Genomic DNA, 14,486 nt, shown 5'->3' on the forward strand with positions numbered 1-14,486 from the left:
GTGCTGTCCTGGAGGAGTTGGACTGCCTGTGCAACCTCTGTAGGGTCCAGGTATTGCCTCATGCTACCAGTTAGTGACAATGACCCTAGCCAAATGCAAAACTAGTGAAAAACCATCAGAAAAGAGGAGTAGGGATAAAAATGTCAGTGGCCTCCACCTGTAAAACCATTTATCTCATTGTTGCCCATCTAGTGCACCTGTCAATTTCATTAACACCAAAGCAGCTGAAACTGATTAGCAACTCCCTCTGCTACTTAACTGACCAGATCAATATCCCAAGAGTTTGACTTGATGCTATACTCCCGATTGGAAAATGTTCCTTTAATTTTTTTTGAGCAGTGTACACAAAAGGCAAAGACCAGGCCTTCAGGGACGTGATGAAAACAGTTATTTGGACACAGTAACTGTTGACAAGTTTGGTGCATTTGAAAAGAATATTTTCAAGCCAACTGTGAAGCATGGTGACAAATATTATGGTTTGGGGATTCTTTGCAGCTTTTTGGGCCTGAGCTGCTTGCTTTCTTAGTGTTGACTATAAAGTTTGTATCATATCAATGTGTAAGAGGATGTGAGCCCACAAATTCAAACTGAACCAGAACTAGATCTTTTAACAGTATAATTATTCAAACCACACTAGCAAATCTACCAAGGAATGTCTCAAAAACAAACTGAGGATTGTAGAATGGCATTGTCAAAGCTCTGAAAATGACCTATTGAAATGGGTCAATAGCACACATGGATAGTTTAGCAAAATATTTTTCTTGTAAGCATTTTGCTTAACCCTTTGAGGACCGTAAGGTTTTGGAACGCCAAAAGAATCAATTTTTTTGTTTTTAAAGTTCATACACTTCAGTTGCTGTAACTAAGCCATTTCATGAAATAATTGGCAAAAAGCTAGATCCATTTGTTGTTTGTTGATAAGAACTAATATTTTGACTCAAACCAAAAAAAAGAAGAAAAAAAAAAAAAAAAAAAAAGAGTTTTAAGTTCTTAATCAGATGATACACGCAATTACAAACATGGGACAAATACGTCCCTTGGTCCTCAAAGGGTTAAGGAGGCAATAGCAACTTCTGAGGCCAAAATTAATTATTTTCCTTTCAGTATACCATTAGATTTATTGCAATTTTTTGTTGATTAAAATTATCAGAAAGGTACATATTCCTTGTGTTTTTATCATTTAGCAGTAGGCACTGTTTGAATAAAGATCCAATGTTTTCTTCTTCAAATATGTTCTATGGGGTGTGCTTACTTTTTCACATGACTGTATTTATTATATTTTGTTCTTCATGGCACCTCTTTAACAAAAAAGTAAACATTTCAACTTGTTAGTTGATTAAGGAGCAACAGAATCATTAAAGTAATTGTATGGGGGAGCAATAATCCCAATACCAGACAACCAATTTTTAATTCTCCTTTCAGACTTGCTTTCATATCATATTAAAAGAACCATTATAAAATGTGATTAATGAGTCCATATTCTGCAGTATATCTGATAGTTGTTAGAAACCGTTTATGCAGTAGCCCAACACAGCATAGATGTGGATCCCTGGAAAACCTATAAATGAAGCTCCTTTAGTCCGGTAGATTTTTGAGCAGTTTCTGTTCTTAAATAAAAAACAAAACAAAACAAAAATTCATGTACACCTTTTTTTACACTGACAGGTCAGTCAGTATCTGAAATGTGCTGTGCTGCAAAATAGTCATACCAAAAAGGTCCAGAAGCTTAAGAGCAGCTTTATTCTGTTATGAAAGAAATATGTAGGCTACAACTGCCAACAATGCAAACTGCCTGGCTGTCACACTGGTGTGTTGGCTTTGATACATCCAAACCACTGACCATGAACAAATACAGAGATGAGCCATGAGAAATTATGACCTTTCACCATCTTTCTATTGCTGTGTGCATGTTCCACATCTGTGACTGAAGAAGTACAGTTCCATATGGGTGACTCGGCCAGGTAAACTGCAAATTCAAGTGGTGGTCAGGAAAGGCAGTCCTACTATTTCTTCCCTAACAGGTATACTTTAAATTAAACCAACGGAAGATTGGTGCCGAATATAAGAGGACAGTGGCTTTCTGGTCATCATAAAGGAGCGAGAGGAGAGGTTTCCACTTAATGTAAGTAAAGACCACATTGTCAGACAGAAAAATATCTACTTTGATCAGGGGTCTTAAATTTTTTAAAAAACTACTTGTCCAAGGACTAAATCGGGGCCCCAATCTATTTGTGCCTCATGACAATCAGTTAAAAAAAAAAAAAAAAAAAAAAAAAATGAATATTTGAGTTGGAGGTGATTTTAGGAATGTCTGGGGCTTTTAAAAACAAAAAGGGGCTTTATGGTGACTTGAACATGTAATATTTTTAACATTGCGCTGTTTATCTCCTGCCTGTCTCCACACCCAAGGACTAGCAGGGAGGAGAGAGACCTTGCAGTGTAATCAGCACGGATTGGCTGTTCGTCAGGAAAAGTTGTGTCAGGGCTTATACTTTATCCCTTTTGCTGCCAGAGCCGTTTTTTGCACACGTTTAAAAAAAATAATTTTAGGCCTGAAGATTACATAAAACCCCCAAACATTATATATTTTCTGAAAGCAGAGACCCTAGAGAATAATATAGTCGTAGTTCCAATGCTGCACGATATTACCGCAAAATTTCAGTAAAAAAAAAAAAAAATTAAAAATTAATTTTAGGGCACAACAAAAAAGCAATAAATTGCCTTATTTTTTTGTAAAATATAAAAGATGAGGTTGCAGCAAGTAAATAGATATCAAACCTTAAATTTGTGCGCACTCGTGAAATGGCGACGAACTTCAGTACCCTATATTTTCTATAGTTCGACACTATTAAAGTTCCTTATAGGTCACCAGTTTAGTGTTACGGAGGACTGGTGCTAGAATTATTGCTCTCATTCTGGCGTGCGCGGCAATATGTAACATGTATTGCAATAGACGGTTTCATGCATAGGTGCCCCAGCGTGTGCTTTTACATTTGTATGTGTATATGTGGGGGTGGTATGTGCTTGGGTGTAATTTTCATATTTTACAATGAAAAAAAAAAAAATTTATATATCATTTTTTATTTTTTTTTTCCCCTCTCTCATCACATAGGGGACAAAGTCCCCTATGTGATGATTTTTGGTGACAAGTTCTCTTTGAGACATCCAAGGTCTAAAAGACCCAGCATGTCTCCCCTCTGCTCCACTGAAAGTAATATGGTGCACATCGCACCATATTACATTCTTTCCCAGGTATTACATTACAGTCTCTCAGCAGGGACCCGAAAGTGACATTGAAACGTCACTAACAGGTCAGCACAAGTAAGGGATGGGAGCAGACATGTCCGCTCTTCTACCTCCCCTCTAGCCGACGGCGTGCCGGGCCTGCAGATGGGCAAATGGTGCCCAGGAGACCTCACGCCTGAGGCGTGGAGAGGCTGGCACCGTGTGAAGCAACTGGCAGCAGCGCTGCTGCCGATTACTTCACTTGACAGGTGAGCCCTGTTGCTTACCTGAAGCAGGGTAAAGGTAGAAAGAAACTACCTGCCCGGCACTACATGTCCTGGACATTGGGCGATAGGAATCCACCATCCCTGACTTCAATATAAAGAAGCATCTAAAAAATTTTTTTTTTAAATAAAATAATTGTGGGCAAGCAGCAGGGCTCACCTGTCAGGTGGAAGTATTCGGGTGGCAGCGCTGCCGCCAATTGCTTCCACACAGTGCCAGCCTCCGCTCGCCCCCCCCCCCCCACAAGAACCATCCACTGTTTTCTGGGCTCCGCTTGCCCATATGCGGGACCAGGACCAGCTCACCGCCGTCAGTTAGAGGGGAAGTAGTAGACAGATACATCCGCTCCCCTCCCCTTCTTGTCCTGACCCAGAAGCGGTGTTATAATGTCACTTCCAGGTCTCCGTTCAAAGATTTCCTGGCCATCAAGGCCAGGAAAGAATGTAATGCAATATGATGTGCACTGCATTACATTCAGGGGAAACATCCAGAGTGTTTTAGACCCTGGATGTCTCAATAAAGAGGACCTGTCACCAAAAATCATCACATACGTGATGTGAAAAAAAAAAAAAAAAGTTTTATTTTTTATATTGTAAAACATGAAAGTTACACCCAAGCACATAACATCCCCCCAAAAAGAAAAGCCCCCACATATACACGTTCAAACATAAAAGCACACGCTGGGGCGCTTACGCATGAAAACATTGATTGCAATACATGTTACATATCTCCACGCACGCCAGAATGAGAGCAATAACTGTAGCACCAGACCTCCTCCGTAACACTGTATTGATGACCTATAAGGGGCTTTAAAAGTATCACCTATAGAAAATATGGGGTACTGAAGTTAATCGCCATTTCACGAGCGCACACAAATTTAATTTTTGACATGTTGCATATTTACTTGGTGTAAGCTCATCTTTTATTTAAAAAAAAAAAATAAAAAAAAAAAATAATAAGGTAATTTAGTACTTTTTTGTGCCCCAAAATTAACTTTTTACTGAAACTTTGCGGTAATATCATGCGACATAAAAAAATTGGAACCAGCGTTATTTTATTCTCTACGGTGCTTGCTTTCAGAAAATACATGTTCGGGGATATGTGTAATCTTTAGGCCTAAAATGATTTTTTAAATTTGTGCAAAAAAAAAAAAAAAACAGCTCTAGCAGCGAAAAGGATAAAGTATAAGCCAGACACTCCCCTTTCTTGACAAGCACCCAATCGATGCTCATTACACTGCAAGGTGTCTTCTCTCCCTGCAAGTTCATGGATACGGTACTGGAGACAGGCAGGGGAGGGGAGAAGGAGATATGTTAAAATTATTAAATGTTTAAGTCGCCATAAAGCCCCTTTTGATTTTAAAAGCCCCAGACATTCCTAAACGCACCTCAGATTTAAAAAAGGTTTTGGCTCAAATGTATTTAATTTTTATCTTGACAAGTAAATTGTCATGAGGGACAAGTAGATTGGGGCACCGATTTAGTCCCTGGACAAGTAGTTTTGTCAAAAATTTCCACACCCCTGTATAGCACATTCTTTTCAACCTTTTTAACATGGGAACCTTTACAAATAAATGCTATATCTACATCTCACTGCAAACTAGTTGAAACAGCAAGTTGAAATAAAAAGCATAAGGAACGTACACTAGCTGTTTAGCATGTGTGTGGCCAATCCTGACGCAGTGTGCCTGCTGGCACAGCTGCAGCACCAAGCCCTGTTGGCTGTAGTCTGTCAAAATCTACCAAGTGGTACTCATGTTTAGGGCCCTATGCATTCAGTGACAAATGTCTGGAAGAAACGTATTCTGCGTTTTGGGCATTCATCCTTGAACATACTGTATAGGACCCCAATTGTGAATATCACTCAGTACATTGCAGCCTGTCCAGCTTTCTGTCTGCATTCAGTTTTGACAGGCTGCAGACAGCAGGGCTGGATGCTGAAGCTGTGCCTCCTGGCACACTAATGCACACAAACTGGCTGCACACATACTAAATGCTTAGTGTTCCAGTGTCCTATAGAACTTTTGATGCAAGTTCAATTTTTCCTTGTCAAATGCAGTCACTGTTCAGGTATTCAAACAGCCACGGATGCTGCAGATGTGAGGCCAACAGCTGGCAGGAGAATTGAGCGATTTCTCTCATTCTGCTTGTGGGGCCAAACGAGAGAAATCCAAACTTGTATGGCTAGCCTAAACATTTGGGTTCAATAGCCTTATCTTTATGGGTTACGTTTAGGGAGAAGTACAGGCAAAGCTCATGTTGCTGTACTTCTCCCGTGAATCACAGAAGTGCAGTTCGTTCTGCACTAATGCGACCCATTTTCAGTTAACAGCGGGCAAAAGCCTGCTGATGTCACCGAGGTGGTTCAGGCTGGGAAAAAGATTGCAATCATATGGTTGGGATGCACCCAGGAGCATGGGCCAGCACCTGGCTCAGCCTCTCGGCAAGCCACTGAGATCCCGAACCAACTTCAGCCCCCGACAGCGAAGACTGAAGTCACCACTCTCTGCTCAGAGCAACCGGGAGAACTAAGCGATCAGCGGTGTTTCATCAATCAGTTCTCCTTAGAGCCAGCGGAGTACAGATGCAGCTTTGGATCGATCCTGCATCCACCTCAGAGACACACAAACACACCTCTTTTATATCACATAGAGACAAAACCCTTGCACAGCGGGAGCAATATTGGTGTAAACCTGAGAATAATTTTAAGTGGAAGTTCAGTAAAAGTCTAAAGCCCCATACATACAGGCCAACTATCAGGCAGTATCGCTCTATTCAAAAGAAACTGCCTGACATTCAACCCGTGCGTATGGCAGCCAGTCTGGCTTTTGTTGAAGTGGTATGACCAAAAAAAGGTCTGCCGATCAGCACTCTCAGCCAATGGTTGAGAGCGCTGACCGCCGAGTTCTGGCAGAGGGGCAGTCCCCGTCACAACACAATAGCATAGCAGAGAAATCGCTGTACCAACATCGGGGGGGTGGGAGTAGGTTTAGCCTTAGTTAGATGTTGACTGAACTTCCACTTTCCACTTCTGTATGAAGAAAAAAACAGATTTAAAAACTGGTGGCTTATGAATAAGAAGAATTAAACAACCCCCATTCTGTTGTTCCTTCCAGATGTTGGTGCCATGCATCACTGCCTATGGAGGGTCGTCCAACCTACCCAAAACAACTTTATTCTGTGTAATCTTTAGGTCAAAACTGGAGGAGCGATGTCAAATCCCTGGTGTGGCCCTCCCCAGTCCCTGGAAAGGCTAAGACTATAGTAGCACACTCCCTGTTACAACTATAGAGGGAATTGCTGTAGGGAAAGAAGACAAGGATTTCTTGCATAAGTTTTTCCCCCACAGAGCTTCCAGCCAACCCTAGGCAGAACTTTTCCAAAACGGTTCAAGGAAACATGTTAGCCCCATCCAGAGGAAACACTAATAACTGAGGCTGGGGCCTGGAGGACCACCTTTTATTCTCTGTGGGGTAACAAGTTGCCTGTTCTGTGGGGAGGAGCTCTGTCTCATGGGCTGTCCTGGAAGATGACTTGGGAAATAGCACATTTATAAGAGCAAAAAGGTTAAAAAAAAAAAAAAAAAAAAAAAAAAAAAAAAAAAAAAAAAAAGGGGGGGGGGGGGGGGGACGACGACAAAAATTGTATTAATAAGCAACAAACCTTTGACCACACATCTCAAACCTGGATGAAAATTAAAACCATCAGCTCAAATAAGTGATACAAAAATAACAGCATATATTCTGGGGACACAAGTTACACCAGAATAAAGGGTAAATGAAACAATCCAATATGACAATGACAGCAGGATCATTTATAAAATGATGAATGCAACACCAACTAAATGCAGATATAATATAGTATGGTCGGTTACAAATGCCTAAATCAGAGGAGTAAAAAGGATTTCCTAGCCCATAGGATACTGTGGAAAGAAGCATTCACCTCTTGTATCTAAAGTAGGGAATGAGTATAGAAAAAAAAACAACAGATGTCATGTACGCAAGAGATGCAATGATACTTTTAGAAGACAATGTTTTTTATTTTAACAAATGTGTGCTCAAAGTGTATGTATAACCAATCACCAAAATATCATGAGCTTAAAGCAGTATTACTAGCACAAAAACGTAATACACTGCAGTTTACCAATGGTTAATGGTTGTGGCTGCATTAAAGCAGAGCTAAATTCTGATATTTACAACCCTTCGATGTTAAGATGTGTCACATGAATCTTGTACCTGGCTTCTTCCAGGTACCTGGCTGTGGCCATTCTCACTGGCCAGATCGGAATACTGTCAGTCCTGTGCATGCGCAGGAGTGCTGTTATCCTGGCACACAAGCGCTGTGCTGAAATGTAGATTGAGCTGTGCTTGCAAAAAGACTGCTAGCAGGCAGGTAGGTTTCTTTTACTGCATGTCTCTTCTGCAATACAGCTTGTTTACTCACAGTTTTCAAAAGCAGGGACTTTATTTCAGCTTTAGGTTTTTATTTTAGGCTTTATATCACCTGGTTTCCTCCATCTGTTATTTTCCAACTTCCTTTACCAGACCAAGCTATCCTGCAGATGTAGCAGTCAGAAGGTTGAGACAAACCATAACACTGACAAAGGGTGCTGACAATGGTCCATTTTCTTTTCCTTTATCCCAAAAGCTATAACTGCTTATAAAGTGTTAGTTGGAGATAGTCTTCAATTTGTTACTCAAGTCCATCTACATCTGCTTGTGCATCTAGCACTACCCTTGCCACAGGTTAATAAAGCTGGTATCTAAAAGGTATCTCCATTGCTCCTCCATCCAGAGTGGAGACATCCTAAAACAAGTAGTGTGGTGCTGGCTGGATCAACAGATGAAAATATAGGAAAAATAAATAAATGACCACAGCCACCACATTTAAAGACGGGTAAGCTGCAATATTACATTTTGGTTTTGACATTTAATACTGCTTTAAAGTGGACCCTTGTAATAAATATTTTGTCCCATTGGAATCCTCCCCCTTCCACAATGTCAAAAAGCCAACTTTTTTTTCATATTATCTTTACAGTTCAGCCTGCTGTCTGCCTCCATCCTCTCCAAGGTGAGAGTGAAATGTACCCAGCTGCTAATGCCTACCGGGATATCCATATCACATATTCCAGGAGCCTCCACACAATGACTAAAGGAGGGAAGACCTGGCACAGCATCATTGGGAGGGGGCTGCAAGAACCCAGAGGAGACAGCCAGCTCCCAATGACACAAGAAGAGGAGATGTAGGCCGTGGGCCCTGGCAAGTGGAAGATTACACCAGATCTGAGCTGGATTCGCTGGGCAGAGGAGTATGTTCATTGAGGAGAAAAAGGGAGTAGAGACTGAAAAAATATAAACACAAGAAGAGACAGAGGAGTGATGTTCCTCTTTATACATTCCATTTCAACAGTCATTTTAATCTGGCGCATTTACTAAAATAACCTGGTGATCCTGCCTTCATAGTCCCATTTTAGATTGACAATTCTCTGTCCCAGTCTCCCAACTGTCCTCCTGTCTCACAAGCATCTGATGGAGGCCACGAGTGGTCATTTTAAACACATTACTCAGGCATGAGCAACTGTTGTCTCCATCAGGGAACCCACCGTTGCTGAAAGATGAACTAAACAGGTAAGTTCACCTATTAGTAAAAAATAATATACATTTTTTGCAGGTAAAAAAAAAATGTGCATTTATTATTTTTGTCTGCAGGAGCCTGCAAAGCATTGCACCAGCGATCAGTAGATGCGAGAGAAGATCCCCCGCTAGCTGTCAAAGCAGGGATCAGGGGTCAGTCAGATCGTAACATGTTACACCCTAAATATGGGTGTAACATGTTACGAAAAGGTGAACTTATCCTTTAAAATAAAATAAAATTAAAAAGTTCTAGTTACCTGCTCTGTGAAATGACATTGAACAGAGAGGTCCCTTACCGCCGCTTTAGTGGTCCGTGACCGATGCAGTCAATTCCTCTACCTCCAAGGGCCTCCTTAGCAAGCCAGATGCCACTCATACATGATGCTTCTGAGCTGGGCTGTGTGCATCTATAGACACACAGCATTGTTAATCCATGTCCCCACTCCCTAGTCAAAAGCGTTTGACTTACAGCAGCATTCACAATGGCGATTAAGGCCAGTGCAAGTTGTAGCAGCAGGAATCGGATTTCTGCTTCAGCTCTCAGCGGCTAGGTGCAGCCACTGACCCTGTTGACTATGACAGGACACCGGGGGGCTGCAGGTATTCGTGGTTGTCTGCACAGCCAAAGATTGCTGCTGGCTGCCAGTCCCATTCACTACAATAACAGGTCGCTGGCAGCCGCACTTAGTGTGTATCCAGCAGTGATCACCGCACATAATCGCTGGCTGTGCAGAGAGCCATAATTAGTTGAAACCGCCGTGACCAGTAGTGAGCGGTGCTGGCAGCTGCACTTATCTGCAGAGAGCCACAGCAGGAATCAGAAGATTCTTAACAATACAATTTGCACTGGCACTAATCATTGGTGTGAATGCAACCCTAGTGTCTCCTGTGAGACCAGAAAGTGGAGAAGCGGTGCTGCAGCCAGTGAAGAACTGAAGCAGGTAAGTGTTTAGGGATGGGGGTGGGTAGATTAGACATGGGAAGCTTTTGTACCTTAATGCAGAATATGCATTAAGGTAAAAAAAAAAGAAGGAGGGGGCAGGGATGTAATGGTTTAAAGTAATATAAAAGGTTCTGTTATTTATTTTAATAACAAACATGTCATACTTACCTGCTCTGTGCAATGGTTTTGCACACAGCAGTCCCAATCCTCCTCTTCTTGAGTCCCCTGCCAAATCTCCTGGCTCCTTGCTCCTGCTGAGTGTCCCCAGAGTAAGCTGCATGCTCGTTTCTGACCCCCGCTCTGTATCTATAGGCCCCCCTCCCCCTAACTGGCTGTGACTGACAGCAGTGGGAGCCAATGGCTGCCATTGCTATGTCTCAGCCAGTGAGGAGAGAGCAACCTGGCAGAGCCAAGGCTCCCGTGCACAACGTTGATCGAGATCGGGCTCAGATAAGTATAAGGGGGGCTGTACACAAGAAGTGTTTTTTTTTTTAACCTTCTTGCATAGAATGCATGAAGGTAAAAAAAACCTTCAGCCTTTAGCCACTTTAATATACAGTGTTTTAGCAAAGAAATGTAAGTTAGCGTATTAATATTATACAGAATTTATATTGCATTAACAGATTGGGCAGAGCTTTACAACTTGAACTCACAGGAGGAGCCCCGTGCGATCAAACAATACGGAACGATCTCACAGAGGACCCCCATGCGATCGGACAGTATGATATAAACTCACAGGAGGAGCCCCGTGCGATCAAACAATACGGTATGAAGTCACAGAGGAACCCCGTGCGATCAGACAATACGGTATGAAGTCACAGAGGAACCCCGTGCGATCAGACAATACGGTATGATCTCACAGAGGAACCCCGTGCGATCAGACAATACGGTATGATCTCACAGAGGAACCCCGTGCGATCAGACAATACGGTATGATCTCACAGAGGACCCCCGTGCGATCAGACAATACGGTATGAACTCACAGAGGACCCCCGTGCGATCAGACAATGCGGTATGAAGTCACAGAGGACCCCCGTGCGATCAGACAATGCGGTATGAAGTCACAGAGGACCCCCGTGCGATCAGACAATGCGGTATGAAGTCACAGAGGACCCCCGTGCGATCAGACAATGCGGTATGAAGTCACAGAGGACCCCCGTGCGATCAGACAATACGATATGATCTCACAGAGGAGCCCCGTGCGATCAGACAATGCGGTATGAACTCACAGAGGAGCCCCGTGCGATCAGACAATGCGGTATGATCTCACAGAGGACCCCCGTGCGATCAGACAATACGATATGATCTCACAGAGGACCCCCGTGCGATCAGACAATGCGGTATGAAGTCACAGAGGACCCCCGTGCGATCAGACAATGCGGTATGAAGTCACAGAGGACCCCCGTGCGATCAGACAATACGGTATGATCTCACAGAGGACCCCCGTGCGATCAGACAATGCGGTATGAAGTCACAGAGGACCCCCGTGCGATCAGACAATGCGGTATGAAGTCACAGAGGACCCCCGTGCGATCAGACAATACGATATGATCTCACAGAGGACCCCCGTGCGATCAGACAATGCGGTATGAAGTCACAGAGGACCCCCGTGCGATCAGACAATACGGTATGATCTCACAGAGGACCCCCCGTGCGATCAGACAATACGGTATGATCTCACAGAGGACCCCCCGTGCGATCAGACAATACGGTATGATCTCACAGACGATTCCTGTGCTATCAGACAATACAATATGATCTCACAGACGATCCCTGTGCGATCAGACAACATATGAACTCACGGAAGATCCCTGTGCGATCAGACAACATGTGAACTCACGGAAGATCCCTGTGCGATCAGACAACATATGAACTCATGGAAGATCCCTGTGCGATCAGACAACATATGAACTCATGGAAGATCCCTGTGCGATCAGACAACATATGAACTCATGGAAGATCCCTGTGCGATCAGACAACATATGAACTCATGGAAGATCCCTGTGCGATCAGACAACATATGAACTCATGGAAGATCCCTGTGCGATCAGACAACATATGAACTCATGGAAGATCCCTGTGCGATCAGACAACATATGAACTCATGGAAGATCCCTGTGCGATCAGACAACATATGAACTCATGGAAGATCCCTGTGCGATCAGACAACATATGAACTCATGGAAGATCCCTGTGCGATCAGACAACATATGAACTCATGGAAGATCCCTGTGCGATCAGACAACATATGAACTCATGGAAGATCCCTGTGCGATCAGACAACATATGAACTCATGGAAGATCCCTGTGCGATCAGACAACATATGAACTCATGGAAGATCCCTGTGCGATCAGACAACATATGAACTCATGGAAGATCCCTGTGCGATCAGACAACATATGAACTCATGGAAGATCCCTGTGCGATCAGACAACATATGAACTCATGGAAGATCCCTGTGCGATCAGACAACATATGAACTCATGGAAGATCCCTGTGCGATCAGACAACATATGAACTCATGGAAGATCCCTGTGCGATCAGACAACATATGAACTCATGGAAGATCCCTGTGTGATCAGACAGCATAGGAACTTATGAGAGATTCCTGTGTGATCAGACAACATAGGAACTCATGGAAGATCCCTGTGCGATCAGACAACATGTGAACTCATGGAAGATCCCTGTGCGATCAGACAACATGTGAACTCATGGAAGATCCCTGTGCGATCAGACAACATATGAACTCATGGAAGATCCCTGTGCGATCAGACAACATAGGAACTTATGGGAGATTCCTGTGTGATCAGACAATACCATATGACAGAGATGACAGTTTAGGGCCCTGACACTACACACCACCGTCCATCCATACAGGCCCTGTGATCATCATATGTAGGGGATGCTACCTAGAGGGCCACCATCGAAGGACCCCTGACAGCCCTGCAGGCCATTTCCTTCCATCACTCCATCCTGCAGCAGTGTGGTCCCTGAGCTGGCCTGCAGATTGGTTTATGTGAACACAAACGGCAGCCCTGAACGGCCCCCGAGGGTGCCTGAACAGGGCCTGTCAGCCTGCACACTGGGGGGGTGACAGCTGGGGCAGCCCAGAACCCCCCTGCTGCTGCACCTGATCCTCCTCCCAGGAAAGGCCGGTGTCTGGTCGTGGCCTGTCACTACAAGGCCTGCACCAAGCCTGCGCCCTGGCCTGCAGGCGCCCTCCGTTTCCTCACACCTCAGACCAGCGTCCTCCCTGCACCTCCCCGCCGCTCTCCTCTCCTCCTCCAGCCCCTTCTCCTCTCCATCCCCGGCTACAGAGCAGACAAAAGCGGTGTCGGCGGCCGCCCGGGCCCTCCTCTTCCCCCGGCCGCCCGGCCTCCGTTCTCGGCACCGCCGGCCTTTTCCTGCAGAGAAAAGGGTCAGGACGGCCGGGGACCGGGATTCCGGGGGACGGGTCACCCCAATAAAAACACTCACCGCATGAATTTTCTGGTCTCGCAGAAGCAAGATGGCTGTGTTTCCAACCCGGAGGATGCTGGGTGGGTGACCTTTCCCCTTTGACCCTCCGCCGTGACCCCCGCTCTCCCTCCCTGACAACGGCAGCTGGTAACCAGGAAGCGGCCAGGGGGCCTAGAGGCCTGTTAGTCCGGGCACGGCGCCTCCTCTCCGGTGCTCGGGGATTCCCCCTCCCCTGTGTGTGTGTGAGCGCGCCGGGGGGAGGAGAAGAAAGAAAGGGGGGGGGAGAGGAAGTTGCTGCGGCTGTTTTGGCGGCTTTATTCACATCCCAGGCCGGAGGGAGGAAAGTCAGTTCGGTGTCTGTGATAAGATGTCATGTACAAGCAGCTGCTTCCCTTCCCTCACACTGCCGCCGATACATACCTTGTCATTCTGCTACCTCACACAACACTTCACCCAGAACTGCTTCACCAATAACACCTTGCCATACCTTGGGAAAACTTAGAATTGGTGCCAGGCAGGCTCTGCTTCCATTTTCATCCCTAGCTTCCTGAGTAATCTGCAGTGCAGGAAGCAGCCTGTGCAAGGGCAAATGCTTTCCCCCATTGGTTAGCAACCACTTCCACCACATCCATTCCAATGTGAGTGTATAGTGGACCTTCCTTCACCCTCTTCACTGCCTTTCCATCACTTCCCTTCTCTCCCCTCCTTGTTACACAACTGGCAGCTTACTTTTTTTTTTGCGGTTTTTAAATTTTAAAATACCTTTCTGTTAGGACCTGGCCTCATGCTTGCCGATTTCTCGTCTGCCTGAAGCCGTCTGAGATACTGAAGTTTAGGAGTGAGCACAGGTTCGGTTCAGTCCAAACCCAGAAGCATGCTGCCACGCCCACCAAATGAGGTGCCCAATCGTCCGCAGCCATATTAGATCGTTGATGTCACAA

At 44.6% G+C, this 14,486-nt stretch overlaps 1 protein-coding gene across 4 annotated transcripts in view; it reads right to left on the bottom strand.

Annotated features, from left to right (window-relative positions):
* The window catches only part of CNOT2 (CCR4-NOT transcription complex subunit 2), a 107,967-nt gene extending 93,808 nt beyond the window's left edge, over nt 1–14,159 (bottom strand). Inside the window, exon 1 of one of the 4 annotated variants that reach the window (XM_089674109.1) lies at nt 14,033–14,159. The gene's annotated coding sequence lies outside the window, so the exon portion shown is untranslated. Of the gene's footprint in view, nt 1–13,563; nt 13,775–14,032 lie in introns of those variants that run through there. The other 3 variants (XM_089674110.1, XM_089674111.1, XM_089674112.1) reach the window with 3 other exon arrangements.
* Nucleotides 14,160–14,486: the final 327 nt, after the last annotated feature.

The sequence above is a fragment of the Staurois parvus genome, unplaced genomic scaffold, assembly GCF_062004578.1.
Source record: "Staurois parvus isolate SC_StPar_1 unplaced genomic scaffold, SC_StPar_1.0 ptg000147l, whole genome shotgun sequence".
NCBI classification, from domain to species: domain Eukaryota; kingdom Metazoa; phylum Chordata; class Amphibia; order Anura; family Ranidae; genus Staurois; species Staurois parvus.